Below are 16803 nucleotides of genomic sequence, written 5' to 3' on the forward strand. Positions count from 1 at the left end.
CTGTCAGCCTGCACTTCTTTGCTTCATCCATCTTGTCTAATTGGATGGCTGTATATGTACGGGCCACATGTGGGGCAGGCTCTGAATGGGTGTTCCTTCTGCCTCTGTTTTAATCTTTGCCTCCCTATTCCCTGCCAAGGGTATTCTTGTTCCCCTTTTAAAGAAGGAGTGAAGCATTTGCATTTTGATCATCCGTCTTGAGTTTCATGTGTTCTGTGCATCTGAGTCAGTGGCTTTTAAAGTTATGTTCCTCAAAGAACATCATTTTCAACAGCGTTGGAAGACCAAGTGAGGCCTACAATCTTAATGTTGTTTAAAAGTTGAAATTCCACGATCTGGTTTATTTTCCTTCTCTCAGAGAATCTTGTTCTGTGAATGAAACTGTAAGGTGGTTTCACAAGGCATACTGTTTTGGCTTAGGGGTGAGATGGGAGTTTGAAGCTACAAGACTACACACATTCTGGCCCTGGGGAAGCATATTGGTGGTTTTCAACGTTGTTTGAGATGACTTCTGGAAAACACAGCATCTCCACAGATCACTCTGCTTGTTAGCGGTGTTGAAGATTCTTGAGAAAGGCAAATCAGATCCCACAGTCATTCTCTTCTGTGTGCCCATGGAACAGGCTCTGTTCCTTCATGCCTTCTCTGCCGTGACCAACCTCCACCTCTGAAAATGTAAGCCCATATTAATCCTTCCTCCATTGAGCTGTTTCTCACAGTTAATTGGTCACATCACTGCAAAAAGTACTTATTACAGAGTCTGTTGTTTGATTGATTGAGACAGGGTCTCACTATGTATCCAAGGCTGGTCTTGAATTGGCAGAGATCCACTGCCTCTGCTTCCCCAGTGCTTGGGTTTATTACAGTATCTTAAACATAAAACCATGGCTGAGTTTTAACAGGGCTCAGTCTACCCTATTGCATTCTCAGCCCCTCAAGGGCTGCTGGGAAGTCTCACTGTGGCTAAACAGTCAGTGAGTGATGAAATGAACACATGTGCTTTGGTTCTGTCTTTGTTATAAAACATGGTAAATGCCACAGTGAGTATGAGTCCAATTTTGTGACCTATATTAACTTTCTGTGATGCAGGCAAAGACATATTTTGCTCAGTGAATTTGGAGCAAGGGACTCAGATAATAACCACAAGGTACAAGAAGTGGAGAGTGTGCCTTGGAGATGCTGGAGTCAAAAAGAACGTCCTCCTTGGGACAGTCAGGTTGTCCCACTCCACTTCCCTCCCGAGGCTTCTCTATCTGAGCTATAAAGTAGCAGGTGGGCTGTGCTGACTCCTGGTAGATCTGAGCCCACGTGAGGACTAGCCCAAAAAACCCCAACAAGGTTCTGGTTCTGAGTCATTTCTCATAGGAGGCAGTAGCATTTCTGGTCCGAAAAAGGAAAGTGGTTTCTTTAAAAATTGCCAGCAGAGGGCGCAAGAATGCTTGTAGGTCTTATGGTTTCTTAAAGAATTCTAGGTGACCTAGAAGACTCTCTCCTCCCCCACCTCACCCCCCTTTTTCTCCTAGTATAGCCATTTTAAATGATGTGGATTTTCACAAACCAAAATTAGCCACTTTAATGTGGACAATGCTACTGATCAGAATCGCAGTGCCACACAGTCCTGTGTGCTTGAGTTTTCAAACAGTCTGCTGGGCTGGATTCACCCGTGGGTGCAGTCAGAGCCCTGTTGATACCCAGGTCATAATATGCCCTACTGGGATCCTAGGGATTTTATCCAGTCCAGTTTCTTTCCCCATCCCCATTAAGAAATGGGTATAAGCTATGGTAACTGTAAGTCATTTACTTTTCTTCTAAAGTAAAAATGATTTTTAAAAAAATGAAAGTGAACAATTCTATGGTGCTAGCATATTCACAGTGCTGCAGAGCTGACACACATACTTTCAAAACATTCCCTTGGGCTGGAGGGGTGGCTCAGTGGTTCAGAGCACTGACTGCTCTTCTAGAGGTCCTGAGTTCAGTTCCCAGCAACCACATGGTGGCTCACAACCATCTGTAATGGGATCCAATGCCTGAATGCCTGAAGTCAGCTACAGTTTATTTATATATAATAATAAGTAAATCTTAGAAAGAAGGAAAGAAAGAAAGAAAAAGACTGCATTAAGAAAAGAAAATCCCCCTCACATCAAAGAGACATTATACATTGTCTCAACATTGACCCCTCTCCTCACCTTCCAGGTCCACTCCCCACCCCTGGCAACAGCCAGGTTCTCTTTTTCTCTGGACTTCAACTGCATGTTTCACAGAAACAGAAGCAATCGATCTGTGAGCTGCACATCTGGCTCTCTTCCTGAAGCATGTTTTGTACATCTGTTGACAGTGCAGCACCAATCAGTACCGGAATCCTTTCATTTTTCTTACCAGCACCCCATTGTGTGTGAACAATGCTCTTTATCTACTTCCTCAGGGCTGCTACGCGGGCTAGCTGGCCTGTGAACCACCCGACGGTCATCTGTTTCTCCCTACTACCTCGAGAGAAGAGCCCTGGGTTGCAGATGCCCTGCCACATCTGGCTTTTCCTGGATTCTGGAGGTCTGGAGCCAGGTCCTCAAGCTTGTCCCCCAAGGATTTTAGCCACTGAGCCAGCTCCCCAGCACAGCCCGTCTTTTTGTCCCGGGGAGCAGTCTCCTTCCTCCAGTTAACCCAATTCACAGCTATATTTGCGAACGTTCTGCAGTTGGCTTCTGCCGGGTCTACAGATTTTAAGATGTACAGCCACGGTGGGAAGGAATGGAGATCCCCCATAATTTTGGTCAAACTGTAAACAGATTTTCCTTTTCCTAATTCCTTGGGAGATACAGGTCTTTTTTTTCCCCCTCCCGACTATTAATAAAATATGAATAAAACACCGGACAAATAAGTTTCCCTAATGGCTCGCATGGAAAGGTGTGGCAGGGAGGCGTTCCAGCCCTGTCAGCAGGAGCATGAGGTGATCCTGCGTCTTAAGTCAGGGAAGTGCCGGTCAGGGAGCCACCGGTTACCTCCTCTTGCCTTTTTTTTTTTTTTTTTTCAGTCCAGACCCTGGCATGTGTCAAGATGCCACCCACATTCAAGGTGGCTCTCGCCCTTCTCAGTTGGCCCATTTTGACACACTTAAAAAGTATATCTCTCTGCTGAGTCTTGATCCTGTCAAGCTAACTATTAAAGTTAATCACAGTGAGAAAGCTGAGGTGGCAAGTTTATGGCCCTGTGCACCTGGTCACACTGCTATGGGCATTGTGCACCATTACTGACTTGGTTGTGTAACGGGAGTGATCCTGTGTGATCCTGCAGGAATTCTTCATCTTTTCATGGGGACACCAATCTGTTTTTCACAGTGGTTGAACCACTTTCCACCCCCGCCAACAGTGTTTAAGCGCACTCCTGATGTTGCCTCTTTACATTATCAAAACTGTCTCAGGAACGGTCTCCAGACTCCTTACCCAGGAGGTACAGGCTGGGAGAAGCCACCTTTTTGCAGTTTAAGGCTGTTTACAGGAGATCACTCCAGAGTCACTAAGGCACATTCACCACTTCTATTCGAAGATCTATAAACTTTTGTCCTAGAGATTTCCACTCGGCCTCACACAGAACCCCACTTACAAAGCTGGGGCCTGAGGCAGAAGGAAGCAGCTGCGCTCAAATGCTTCGGTCTAGCGAGTCTTCCGAGGCTTGCACAGTCGCACTCAGCCCCGCCTCCGCTCCCACGCCCTGTCTCTGCCCAGGCAAGCCTGGGGGGCGGGAGCCTAGAGTCGGAGGAGACAAAGGGAGAGGCGTGCGGTCCCTCCCGGGGTTACTCCCGGTCAGCACCCGCCTACAGGGTTACTCGCGTTCACTCGGCCCACAGCGCCTGACCCTGCGCAGCCAATCAGCGGCTTCTCTGCGGCTCTGCCTGAGCCCGATCCAATCAGGAGGCGCCGCCCTTGCAGACTGCACTTTTTAGTTGCCATCCTGGATGGCTAGGGAGGACTACCTACGTATTCAGTTTCTCTCTGTCTTTGGGACGGAAATGCTGAGCAGTGGTCTCTGTGTGGCCCGCCCTCTCATGAGTCATAGGGCAATAGGGTTGGGCCTCAAGAGCTCGGGTGTCAGCTCTGAACTACTTCTACCACAGACTGGATGGTGTGACCATGACCAAGCCTTTTGATAACTCCACTTGACACTTTACTCTCTTAGAAGTATGGAGTAGCCTCCTCAGAGGGCGGGGCCTGCACAAAATGAATCTTCCAGGGATCTTTCAATAGCTGCGCCCCTTATTCCATAGCCTACTGCTGCAGCCTGCTGCTGGGTACAAACACCTCTCTGCTTCCGCCCTCTTTTGCTCAAACGAAACAAACAAAACCACTTCAAAATTCTACCCAGGACTTCAGGAATCTCCCAAAAGTCCCGGTGTCCTGAAGGCACAGACACAAGTAATGGACCCAAAAGAAGCCAATGCCTACTGATTCCTGGCGGAGTCCTTACCTGGCAGAGTCTACCCATAGACTAAGTATGGAGTGTACATGCACCTTTGTCATTGTGTGTGTGTGTGTGTGTGTGTGTGTGTGTGTGTGTGTGTGTGTGTGTAGTGCTGCAGGGTTGATAGCATTCAGAGTTGGTGGGAAGGCCAGAGAACTACAACTGAACCCTTGGTTCAAAACCCATTGCCATTTTTCCCTCTTATGTTCCTGGGAAAATAGGTAGGCAGGATAGATGGAGTTGTGAGTAGTCATTGCCACCAGTCTCTCCTGTGTTAATTTCTCCATTGCCCAAGCATTCACCATGTGTCAGGGTTGAATTCACCCTTAGTGCCGAACTAGATACTGTTTTCCAGAATGAAATCTCGTGTCCCCATGGCCACAGGAGAGACCCAGCGGCCAGTGGAAGAGAAGACAAGGAGAAAAAGGGGGGGAAGGAGGGAAAAGAGGAGGTGGCATAGGAGACAGCAGACGGAACTGAGCCGTTGACAATGGTTGGATAAGGTAGCATCAAATAGTCTTTGACCAGTGAGGAAGCCAGAACTGACAAATGTATCAAACTTTCTTTTTTGAGAAAAGATTGTTTCATGTGTATGGGTGTTTCAATGCCTGGTGCCCTCAGAGGCCAGATGAGGGTATAGAGCCCCCTGGACTAGAGTTACAAACAATTGTGAGCCACCGTGCGGGTGCTGGGAATCGAACCTAGGACCTCTGGAAGAGCAGCCAATGCTCTTAATCACTGATCCATCTCTTCATCCTCACATACTATTTTCTCAAGGGGAAAGATGAGGACAGGATTTGGGCCCATGTTAGGATCACCTGTGTTGCTCTCAAGAGCACATGGCTCTGACCTGGCCAAGGCCTGCTCTTTTGTCTCCTCCCTTCTTCCATCCTCTCTGCCTGGAACCACCTAGGCCAGCTACCTCTGTGCACCTTGCCCCTTTCGGCAGGAGAAGAAGGTGTACTAGGAAATGAAAGACTCAGACATCCAATGCCTTTAAATCCATACCTCTGAGAAACAGCCCACATGGTGAGGCTGAGCCTGGACAGCCTCTGTGTGTTTGTGTGGTGTGTGTGTGTGTGTGTGTGTGTGTGTGTGTGTGTGTGTGTGTGTATGTGTATGTATGTGTGCACATACACATACATACATATACACATACATATACACATGCATATATATACACATACACACATATATACACATACATGTATATATACATATACATATATACACATACACACATACACATATATACATATATACACATACACACATATACATGTGTGTGTGTGTGTGTGTGTGTGTGTGTGTGTATAATATATAACAGGACAGGTTTCGGGGGCAGCACCTGACCTGTTTCACAGCTCCACACTTGGAAGCAGAAATCCAGCTTCAGTCCTGGAAGTCCTGAATTCTACTCCGTCCACGGTCTCAGCTCTGGTAAGTTCTGGGCATCTGAGAGCCAGAATACTTGCAAGAGGAGAAAGAGTTTCTAAGCAATGACTCTGGTCAGTGGGTGTAGGCTTTAAAAACATGGGACCCGCTGATATACTGGTGGCTAAAGTGAGCTCAAGCTCTTGGAAAAATTTGAGATGCTTCTTAGTGGAGCTCTCTATGAACCAAATCACTTACATCAGATAGGGCAGTGGTCATGGGAATATTTGAGCTTGACAGGACTGATCAATATTTGACTCCAAAATGAGCTATACAGTAATATCCTGTGAAGTAAAAGAGGTAGGACCAAAGGCTCCATTGTGGGACAGAGTTTTGTTGTGGTAGTTTTGAGATCAGCTCTCCACAACACAAAATTGCCATGCTTTGTTTTGTGGTATAATTAGAATGTCTCTAGTCGGGGGTTGGGGGTTGAGCTCAGTGATAGAGTGCTTGCCTAGCAAGCGCAAGGCCCTGGGTTCGGTCCTCAGCTGGGGGGGTAGGAGGGAGAATGTCTCTAGTCATGCACGGAACAGTTTAGTAAATAGTGTGTGTGGCCTACAGGTCAGGCAGGAGTGAGCCTTCCAGTTCCAGCTTATGGCACTTCAGGACCCCAGTAGTCCTTAGAGATTGGCTGGGACAATATTGAAATGGATGCACCGGGACATATTTGGGACCCATAAGGAGAAAACAAAGATGAGGGATACAATATCCAGTGAGGGATGCTCTGAAGCATAATTTCACTCTCTATAGCCAACATGCATTTAACATAATACAACTGTGAGAGTTTATGTTAAAAAACTGGAAAGGGGGGCTGGGGATTTAGCTCAGTGGTAGAGCGCTTACCTAGGAAGCGCAAGGCCCTGGGTTCAGTCCCCAGCTCCGAAAAAAAGAACCAAAAAAAAAAAAAAAACTGGAAAGGATAAAAAAAATTATTTATAAATGTTTTTCTTGTGCTGAAGAGATGCTCAGCCATTAAAGGCTAGACTCACAGCCAAAAATAGGAGTTGGGTTTCCAGCACCCACAGCTGCCTCTCCAGCCATGCAGTGTGTGTGTGTGTTTGTGTGTATGTATGTGTATGTGTGTGTATGTGTGTATGTATGTATATGTGCATGTGTGTGTATGTGTGGGTATGTGTGTAAGTGTGTATATGTATGTATATGTGCATGTGTGTGTGTATGTGTGGGTATGTGTGTGTATGTGTGTATGTATGTATGTGTGTATGTGTGGGTATGTATAAGTATGTGTGTGTATATGTATGTATTTATGTGTATATGTATATGTGTATGTATGTATATGTATGTATATATGTATGTATGTGTCTATGTGTATGTATATATGTGTTTATATGTATATATGTATGTGTATATGTATGTGTGTATGTGTGTATATGTATGTGGGTGTATGTATGTGTATGTGTGTGTATGTGTGTATGTATGTATATGTGCATGTGTGTGTATGTGTGGGTATGTGTGTAAGTGTGTATATGTATGTATATGTGCATGTGTGTGTGTATGTGTGGGTATGTGTGTGTATGTGTGTATGTATGTATGTGTGTATGTGTGGGTATGTATAGGTATGTGTGTGTATATGTATGTATTTATGTGTATATGTATATGTGTATGTATGTATATGTATGTATATATGTATGTATGTGTCTATGTGTATGTATATATGTGTTTATATGTATATATGTATGTGTATATGTATGTGTGTATGTGTGTATATGTATGTGGGTGTATGTATGTGTATGTGTGTATGTATGTGTGTGTGTATGTGTGTGTACGTATGTATTTGTGTATGTCTATGTATGTATGTATGTGTGTGTCTGTGTGTGTGTGCACGTGCGCCTTAATTTGCATTTACCTAATTACCTCATTGTTAACATTTTAAAAAATTGTTCCTGGAAAGGAAGGCTACCCATCTTCCAAGTTGGGTTTTATTGTTGTTCTTGTATCTTGTTTTGAGGAGGGGGTAGGAGGAGGTAGGAAGGGATAGGATGGGGTAGGAAGAGGTAGAAGAGGGTTGGATAGGGTAGGTGAGGATAGAATGGGGTAGGAGGTGGTTGGAGGGAGTTGGAGAAGGTAGGAGGGGGTAGGAGGGAGTAGGGTGGGGTAGGAGGTGGTAGGAGGAGGTAGGAGGAGGTAGGAGGGGGTAAGGGAGTAGAAGGGGGAGGAGGAGTTAGGAGGAGGTAAGAAGAGGTTGGAGGAGGTAGGAGGCAGGAAGAGGAAGTAGGAGGGGGTAGGGGGTAGCATTGCAACCATGTCTGACTCTGTAATTCGATTGCTCAGGAGCTGGGTGATAGGACACACTGACTGTGAACTCATGATCATCCTGCCTTTGGTTCCACAGTGCAGAGAACACCTCCAGGTTTAAGTTATTTTATGACAGATCTGGAAACTATCAAAAATCATGGTGTTTACCAGAAATCCCAGTAGTCAGGAGGCTAGGATGATGAGATTCTGAGATGCAAGTCAGATAATGTAAGGCCTCATCTAGTCACAAAAACAGATGAGTTCCCTGCATCATGTAAAGCATATGATAAATACAGCCCCTTCCTCTGCTTTCTGCCCCCGTGACTAAGGTAAACCAAGCATATAGTCTCACTGAACATTCTGTTCTTAGTTGGATTTTAGTTCACTAGGACTTTCCCTTCCAGCTAACTCTTCTTCACTTGGGTACTGAAGCAGGACCTGTGTTTGTAGGACATTCTGTCCCGACCCACATGGAGAACATAGGTTCCCTTGCTGCCAAGCAAGCAGCTACTCTCTGCCGACGTTCTGCTCCCTCTTCTGACAGCTTTCTAGCTCCTAGATGACCACCAGGACCACCACATCACAAAGCCTCTCTCTGGGGGTGGGGGCTAAAGAATGAAGGAGAGAAATTAGAAAAGATTTTCTAACAATGGAGAGAAGACATCCGTCCTGAAATGAGAGAAGATATCCGTGACCCCAGCTACCAGGATGAGGAGGGGCCCCCACCCAAGCTGGCGTACATCTAGAGGAACATCACCCTCATGGCCCTGCTGCACATGGGAGCCCTGTATGGGATCACACTGGTCCCCTCCTCCAAGGTCTACACCTGCCTCTTCAGTGAGCAGCTCCCCTTGTCTTGAGCCAATGCTCCTGGTCTTTCCTTTTCTTTAATGAGGTCCACTCTGACACAGGTCAGCAGCCATGTTTTGTATAGAATTCTCCATCCTTTTCCCTTTGGATCCTGAGGGATTGGCTGGACTTGAAACAGAGCCTAGTTGGATGCAAAAGTGTCAGTTCTGGGCGCCCCTTAGCATGGATGCTGGGGCCATACACGTGTTGTCTTGAAGGAACAGACATGAGAAGAGACAGCAACAGTCCCTGAACAAGCTTTTCTGTGTGAGTTCTTGCTTGTCTGCCTGTCCTGTCCCTTCCAGTCACAAGAGAAGTAGGCCCTCTCTTGCCAGGTACTGGGCCAGGAGCTTTATGGACTACACATTGAGCCCAGTCAGGGGGCAAAACAAAGGAAGATTATACAGGAGAAAACAGAAGAGGCTCATCCATATGACTATTCAAACCTTACCCTCTGTCTAGATGAGGCTGGTTTGCCTGGGAGGAAGATGATACAGGCTCCTAGACAACTCAAGTGCACAGGTGCATGGCTCCTCCCTCTACTCTCTGCAGGTCTCTGGGGTGCAGCACTGAATCAGATTGCAGAGTGTCTCATGTTCCATTCCCCATCTGGCCTGTTGCCTTCATCCCTCCCAGCGGTATGGATACTACGCTAGTCTTCACAGTCCCCAACACACAGTCCTTTGGCAGACATTACAAACCTCGAGCAGCCTAACCTTAGGGCTATTGGACTGAGGGAGACAGTGTGGTCCCTGACGTGCCTTAGCTCAGGCCCTCAGGGATTCACAGACCTGGGCTGAGAGAAGTGCTGCCCTTGACATCGACAGATGAGCTTCGCGGGTAGTGTCCCTTGTGACCCCTGTGAAGCCTGAGCCAGGGAGAGTGGGCCCAATCCTAGTAGATGCAGGGGTTAGTCCTCAGGAAGGCGCTGGGAGGTTCTCTAGAGCAGTGTCAGCAGCAGCAGTGGGCACCCTCTCTTGGAGAGTAGTGGTAGCAAAAAGCTAGTTGGCCAGGAGTTGTCTCCATCTTCCCCAGTCCTCTTAGGTCCCATAAGTGGTGACATCTGGACTCTGGAGCTTCAGCTTGGAAGTTTTTCAAGTGTCTTCGGGAAAATGCAATGGGAGCCTTTCCTGCCTCAAGATCCTGCCCCTCAGGTTGGGAATATCTTGCTCTTCTTTCACATGGCATCCCCCCCACACACATTGGCATTCCACTCCCATATATAGCGGGGTAGCTTGTCGGTAGGTCAGAGACAGTCATCCTGTTGAAGCAGCTGGATGTCTCTCTTCTTCCACCGCGAACCCCGGGCGTGAGTTCCGAATACTGAACCCAGAGCTTACATTCCTCTGTAGACCATGGATTCTCCTCTCTCCTCCTCCCTAGAAGGAAAGTCTTCAAATAGTTTCTGCTCCTGCTAGCTTCCTTGCCTTGGGCCCTCCTTGTAGGCCTCATTCAGTTCAGATCTCGCCCCAAACTGTGTTTGGCAAGCCTCAGGTATCAATGCAAGAGTGAAATGACATCCCAAAGCCAAGGTTGGGCTTTCTCTCTTTTTGGTATCTTTTCATTAGTAACCCGTTATTTTTTGGCCTGGGGGTGGGTGGGGCATAGGGTTACTTGAACAATGTGTGAGCTCTCAAACCTTAAAGTTCTGTAGCCTTTGCATAGCCACTGTTTCCAGCTGCCCCTGGGAGTACTGGATATAGTTTTTTGTTTGATTAGTTGGTTGGTTTTGTTTTTTGGTTTTTTTCCCCAAGGTCTCCACTTTTGTGTTCACGCTACCCATCAGAGGAACAGATGGCTCCCCTCAGTGCCTCCCTTTCCCATCATGGACTGTGCAACCTCCTGAGCTGCAGACATTGGGTCAGTGAGGTAGGACAACGAAGGGTATACTCTGCTGTCAGGAAGTAGATGCTAGAGCTGGAGCCGGAACACATCGATTGGTGCCAGAAACACTAGCTGCAAACCACGATTCTATTTTTAAAAATCCTGTGCTCCTAGAAAAACATACCACTTACATCATGCATTTCCTCAACTTTGATGTCATAATAGAGCCTAACCTATTTAAGGTATAGTTGGGGAAGGTTAAGCCCCTGTGGAACTATGACTTTCTACAGGGCCGGCTATCCCTAATAGAGCCGTCCTTCTATGGCTACAGTAATGGATGATACTGTGTTGGCTGCCAAATTGTCTCTGCTCCGCATTTCATGCACCCCTCCCCACTTGGGTCTCTTCTATTTGGGCAGTGCCCAGATTGATCTGGCTACTGTTTTGAGAGCACCCGTGTCTATGGGTCCTTAAGCACTGTGGGAATCACTGATGGCCTCCAACACCTTAGAGAAAATTAGCTTAGCTCAGAGGACACAGGACTTGGCACAGTGCTCCCCACAAGGACAATGGCTCAAACCCTACTCCCTGTCCTACCTCCTCAGTACCTGGACCTCCTTAGCCTATTTCCACTTCTGGGTGGAGAGTCTATGAGGGGTTGGTACTGTATTCAAGTGATGGAAGTTTTTCAGTCATAGAGAGCAAGGCATCCCTGAGACAGAAACGCCCTAGTGGGACAGAGGCAAATAAACTCCTAGGCCTTCAGCTGGTTACTGAGTAAGAGCATGGCTTCTTTGCTTATATCCCTCCTTCATGTTATTTATGTAGCAACATCAGCTTGTACACTTAAAGTTCGTCAGAGAGATGATGGGGGTCTCTCTGCCCACATGTTATCACTTCAGCCAATCAGTAAAGACTTGACTATCTCTCTGTTCAGAGAGCAGCCTGGTCTCCTCTCTGGTCAGTTCTCTTACCCATAAGTCCAAGACTTGTGAATGTCCTGCCTGTCTGTCCATATATTTGGCGATGTCTTGATTCCATTGCTTTGGTGTCAAAAGGTTCTGCTTCTCTTCATAACCCTAGGATTCATGAGAAATCAGATCCCCATGCCAAGCCTTACCAAGACACAACGGGGCATCAGAAATGGTGTCCTAATATTCTTAACAGATGAACTTTGCAGTTGGTGACCTCCACTGTCTTCCCTTGCAGTGTGTGTGTTATATATATTTTCTGGCCTGGGCATCACAGCCAGAGCTCATCGCCTTCAGAGCCACAGAACTTACAAGGCTCGGCTGCCCCTGAGGCTCTTCCTCATCATGGCCAACACCGTGGCTCTCCAGATGTGTGTGTCACATCTACTGATGATCCGGGACACAGAAGAAGGAGTCAAAGCCCTGAGAGTAGCCAGCAGGGCAGCCATTGCCTTTCCCACTCTTCTGTGGTCACCTGAAGAACATGCTTGGTTCTGAGATTCACAGAACATGAGATAACTTAAGAGTCACTGGGTAGGGAAACTCGTGGAGAGGCTCTCTAGTTACTATTGGGACGTTTTTTGGCCAGATTCCTATGCTTTCACACAGTGTGACTGATGTGGTCTTTCAGCAAAAAAGGCCATCACACATTAGTCAAGCACTGACCCCGGCTTCCTAGACCATCAATAAACATTAAACCTACACTTTGTGACACCTATCGTAAGTTCCCAGTGCAATGGGACTGCAAAGGTGCAGACCCAAGGACTCTTGCTCCAGATAATAAATGCAAACATTTCTAATAGCCACAACTTCTTTGCAGGCACCATGCTAGCGTTTGACACAGATGAACTCATTAAGTCTCTATGATGTCCTAGGAGGTGGATACTGTCATTATCTCTCATTTCAGATGATGAAATTATGTTAATGGGCAGTTTCATAGACCGGTGTTGGGCTACCAGCTGCGGCTGCCAAGCTGACGAAGGGGGGGTTTGAAGCTGTCTGAGGCATTGTAACACAGAAGGAAGGGAATGGAGAATGGAGCTTCCCTGGATATCAGGCTGTAGCAACTATAGCTTGTCATGTGGAGCTCATTGTGAAAATAGAGGAAAGCAGGAAACAAAATTTTCTTGCACGGTAACATTGGAAGTTCTCGACATGGGTCTATAATCATCTCTGTCCTGGCAGCTTATACCCTGATTTCTCCTGATCTCTTTGTGGGGCAAAAGGAAGAGGGTGATATTATTGGTGCATAATTAAAGGTTTAGAAAGAGTCTCACATAAGACGTCCTTAGGAAATGTGCCTGAGCTCATAAGTTACATGCTGGTCTTGTTACTGGTTGAGTAACCTGTCATTATGAAGGTATCAAGATAAAGCTTCCTATATCTGGATTCACAGACCAACACTCCAGGCCCCAAGCCCGCCTGCTTCACAATCCCTGTATTCAAGGATGAGGCCTTCCATTAGGACCCTGTCCTTGCCTGAAGGCCTACTGTTCTTTGCTAATGAAAATGAGGGTTGTAATTCACTGCTGCCCTTCTCTGTACCCCACAATCTCAGGGAGCAACAGTGCTATTCCTGAGTCTGAGACTGTAAGTTGCTTTTCCCTGAAAGCTTTTGGGACAAGTGTGTAGGAAAGGGTGCCCTGCGCCAAGGCCTCCTTGGGGAGACAAAGTCGTAGGACTCTGTAAATTTGACTGAGAGTCTCAGGCCCTTGCAGACATCTAGATCCTTGCATTTGCCTTGGAGAACATCTCTTTTCTTTTTTCTTTTTTTTTTTTTTGGTTCTTTTTTTCGGAGCTGGGGACCGAACCCAGGGCCTTGCGCTTCCTAGGTAAGCGCTCTACCACTGAGCTAAATCCCCAGTCCTGAGAACAACTCTTTTCAATACTGGGTTCCTCTTGTCTGTTTCCAGAATGATCACCACGCCCACCACAAGTTCTCAGAGACACACGCCGACCCTCACAATTCCCGCCGTGGCTTTTTCTTCTCTCCCTCATGGGTTGGCTACTTGTGCGCAAACACCCGGCTGTCAAAGAGAAGGGCGGAAAGCTGGACATGTCTGACCTAAAAGCTGAGAAGCTGGTGATGTTCCAGAGGAGGTGAGTGGGGGATGGGGGTGGAACCTGGGGTTTAGGGACCCCACCTTTTCTCTTATAACTTGAAAATAAAAGCTGAGAGATTTCAGGGCTTGTATGTTTAAGATCACCACTTCAAACTCATTTTAATGGCTCAGAGGCTATAAAGAGATTTCATTGTTTTGTTCAGTTCATGCCCTTTGAGCAATTTTCATGGATGCTATTAAATGCAATTTGATTTAACTATCACTAATCTAACTAAAGTAGGCAAAGACATAAAAGTGAATATAGCCAAGTCTTTCCCCTCAAGGAATTTCTAGCCTGTTGAGGTGGAGAGACTAGGGAAGTGTAAAATAATCATGATACAAGGCAGGGTGTACAGAATATGGTCCCTAAGAGGTACAGGGGGGGAAAGTTGGCTCAGTGGAAATACAAAGAAAGGGTATTAAAAAGAAAAAGAAAAACTACACGAGGGCTGGAGAAATGGCTCAGTGGTTAAGAGCACTGACAGTTCTTCCAGAGGTCATGAGTTCAATTCCCAGCAACCACATGGTGGCTCACAACCATCTGTAACGGGATCTGATGCCCTCTTCTGGTGTGTCTGAAGACAGCTACTGTGTACTTACATACATAAAATAAATAAATAGATCTTTAAAAAGAAACTACGAGATCATCAGATGCAATAGAGTCCCTTGAAATGAGGGTTTCATGGTCTGGAGGAGGATAGAGAACGGAGCAAGGCCTCCAGAGGGATGGAGACCTTCAGATGATGAAGGACACCCAGGAGGCCTCCTGGGTAGAAAGCAGAGGAAAGATTAAGAAGTGGTGGGAAGAAATGCAGTCAGGACATGCCACACCGTCTGTGCCAAGGACCTTATCAGGCAAAAAGAAAGGAAAAAAGAAACTCAGAAGCACATGGACAGCAGCCCAGAGAGCAGAACTGGCTTTGAGTTTGTGACTTGTGTAAGTAACATGGTCTTGTGCGCTGTGGAAAAGAACAACAGATTTCTTGTCAGGCGACAGGCAGTCCTATACTTGATACACTGGTTTCTAGTGATGTGATCCTAGGAAAGGCATTTAATGCATCCTATTGCCTTGTTTAAAAATATGCATTCTAAAGATTTATTTATTATATTTATATATTTATATATTTATTTATTTATATATTTATAAATATATATTTATTATTTATTTATTTATAATCGAACTCAGTACCTCTGGAAGAGCAGTCAGTGCTCTTAACCGCTGAGCCATCTCTCCAGCCCAAGGCCATGCATTCTAAAGATCACCTACCCCAGTCTCTCCTGATGGTTTCTGTCCTTGCCCTTCCCCCATGCCTACAGTGTTAGGAGGGAAGCTCGGGACAGTATGAGAGTGGACACTTCAGGTACATGTGGGAATGGCTTCTCCAGACTCAGTGTAGATCTCCCCACGTAGGTACTACAAGCCTGGTATCCTGCTCATGTGCTTCATCCTGCCCATGCTGGTGCCCTGGTACTGCTGGGGTGAAACTTTTCTACACAGTTTTTATGTTGCCACCTTACTGAGATACACTGTAGTGCTCAACACCACCTGGCTGGTGAACAGCGCCGCCCACCTCTATGGATATCGCCCCTGTGACGAGACCATTAAGACCCAAGATAATGTGCTAACTTCGGTGGAAATGCTGGATAAGCCACTGGCACAACCACATTCAATCATCTACAAGTTAGGTATTTTTTGTTAGAAACCTGAAAAACAGAATACGATTTATTTGTTTTAAGTCGGGACTCACTCTGTAACCCAGGCTGGTCTCAAAGTTGCAATAGCGTCCCTGCCTCAGTCACCAAAATGCCGGAATTGCGGGTATGAATCATCGAATGTGGCTCCTAAATTTGTTTTTAATGATGATTTGCGTCTTAGTTCTTCTATCTTAAAACCAAGGTCTAGTAGCTGAGTACAAAGCCAGTCTGGTCTACACAGCAAGTCTCAGGCCAGCCAGGGCTACACAGAGAGATCCTGTCTCTAAAAATAACATCAGCAAAAAGCTAAATCAATTACGTATTTTTAAAAACGAAACATATATGAAAGTCAAAATGCCTGTTTCGAAAAAAAGAAAACGAAAAGGTGAAAAACACCAGGTCCAAAACAGTCTCCAAATGGTGTATATATTAGGCCTTTTTAAAGACAGGGTTTCACTATATAGCCATGGCTGTTCTGGAACTTGCTGTGTAGATCAAACTGGCCTCAAACTCACAAAGGTTCACTGGTATCAGCCTCCCAAGTGCTGTGATTAAAGGCATGGGCCACAATTCCCAACCTATAATAAGCCCTGTTAACTGTGTCATTCTCCTGTCTCCTCCTGGTTGACTAGTGTCTCACTTCAGTTAGGAAATGAATGAATCCAACATCAGGGGCTGTAGGATAGACAGCAAGCCCAGTGTTTTGCATCTAATCTTGCTACAGAGAATGCAGAAAGAGTAATTCTGACTTAGCTCCCTCGAGTCTAAGTGCGCCATCTTGAATATATTTCCCTCTTCATCTCTCTGCCCTAGTTTTTCTAAATCAGATGCCTTCTTCTACCTCTGACCATGTTCTTACTTCGATCCTCCTGAAATAAATTACTCGAACTCGACAATTACAAGATCTCCGTAGACTGCTGTGGCCTGGCGTGGGTTCTGTTCTGTAACTGGATGTGTAGTGAGCCTCCTCAACTCGTGTCCCCATGCTTGGTTGTCCAGAGTGGCTGATGGACTCTTGCTTTACCCAATCGACTTCTTTCTTATCTCTTCTTCTGTCTGCTTGTCTCACCCTTGGGTCTTCTCCAGCTATTTCCTGCCAGTCCGGTTTTATTTTGTTTTCTTGGCATCTTGAATTACCTTCCCTACTGTCTTATGCTCCTGTTGTCTGTGAAAGTTGATCTCTGAAGATTTCTTGTTTTGATGCAGTTAGAAGGACTCTCCAA

General features: G+C 46.1%; 3 long non-coding RNA genes across 4 annotated transcripts; 2 read left to right on the top strand and 1 right to left on the bottom strand.

Annotated features, from left to right (window-relative positions):
• Window positions 1–307: 307 nt before the first annotated feature.
• Window positions 308–3944, bottom strand: LOC134485240 (uncharacterized). Of its 2 annotated transcripts, none has more exons than XR_010063268.1 (3): window positions 3598–3944; window positions 2187–2325; window positions 308–667 (listed from the first exon to the last, which is right to left on the bottom strand). It is a non-coding gene; the product is annotated as an uncharacterized LOC134485240 (long non-coding RNA). The 2 variants fall into 2 exon arrangements; XR_010063267.1 differs by having other exon boundaries at window positions 3438–3944.
• LOC134485241 (uncharacterized) lies at window positions 1106–2872 on the top strand. The gene is made up of 2 exons (XR_010063270.1): window positions 1106–1272; window positions 2194–2872. It is a non-coding gene; the product is annotated as an uncharacterized LOC134485241 (long non-coding RNA).
• On the top strand, window positions 3893–13711 carry Scd-ps1 (stearoyl-CoA desaturase, pseudogene 1). Its single transcript, XR_010063269.1, has 3 exons — window positions 3893–4483; window positions 5780–5892; window positions 13697–13711. It is a non-coding gene; the product is annotated as a stearoyl-CoA desaturase, pseudogene 1 (long non-coding RNA).
• Window positions 13712–16803: the final 3092 nt, after the last annotated feature.

Source organism: Rattus norvegicus, chromosome 1 (genome assembly GCF_036323735.1).
Source record: "Rattus norvegicus strain BN/NHsdMcwi chromosome 1, GRCr8, whole genome shotgun sequence".
Taxonomy (NCBI): Eukaryota; Metazoa; Chordata; class Mammalia; order Rodentia; family Muridae; genus Rattus; species Rattus norvegicus.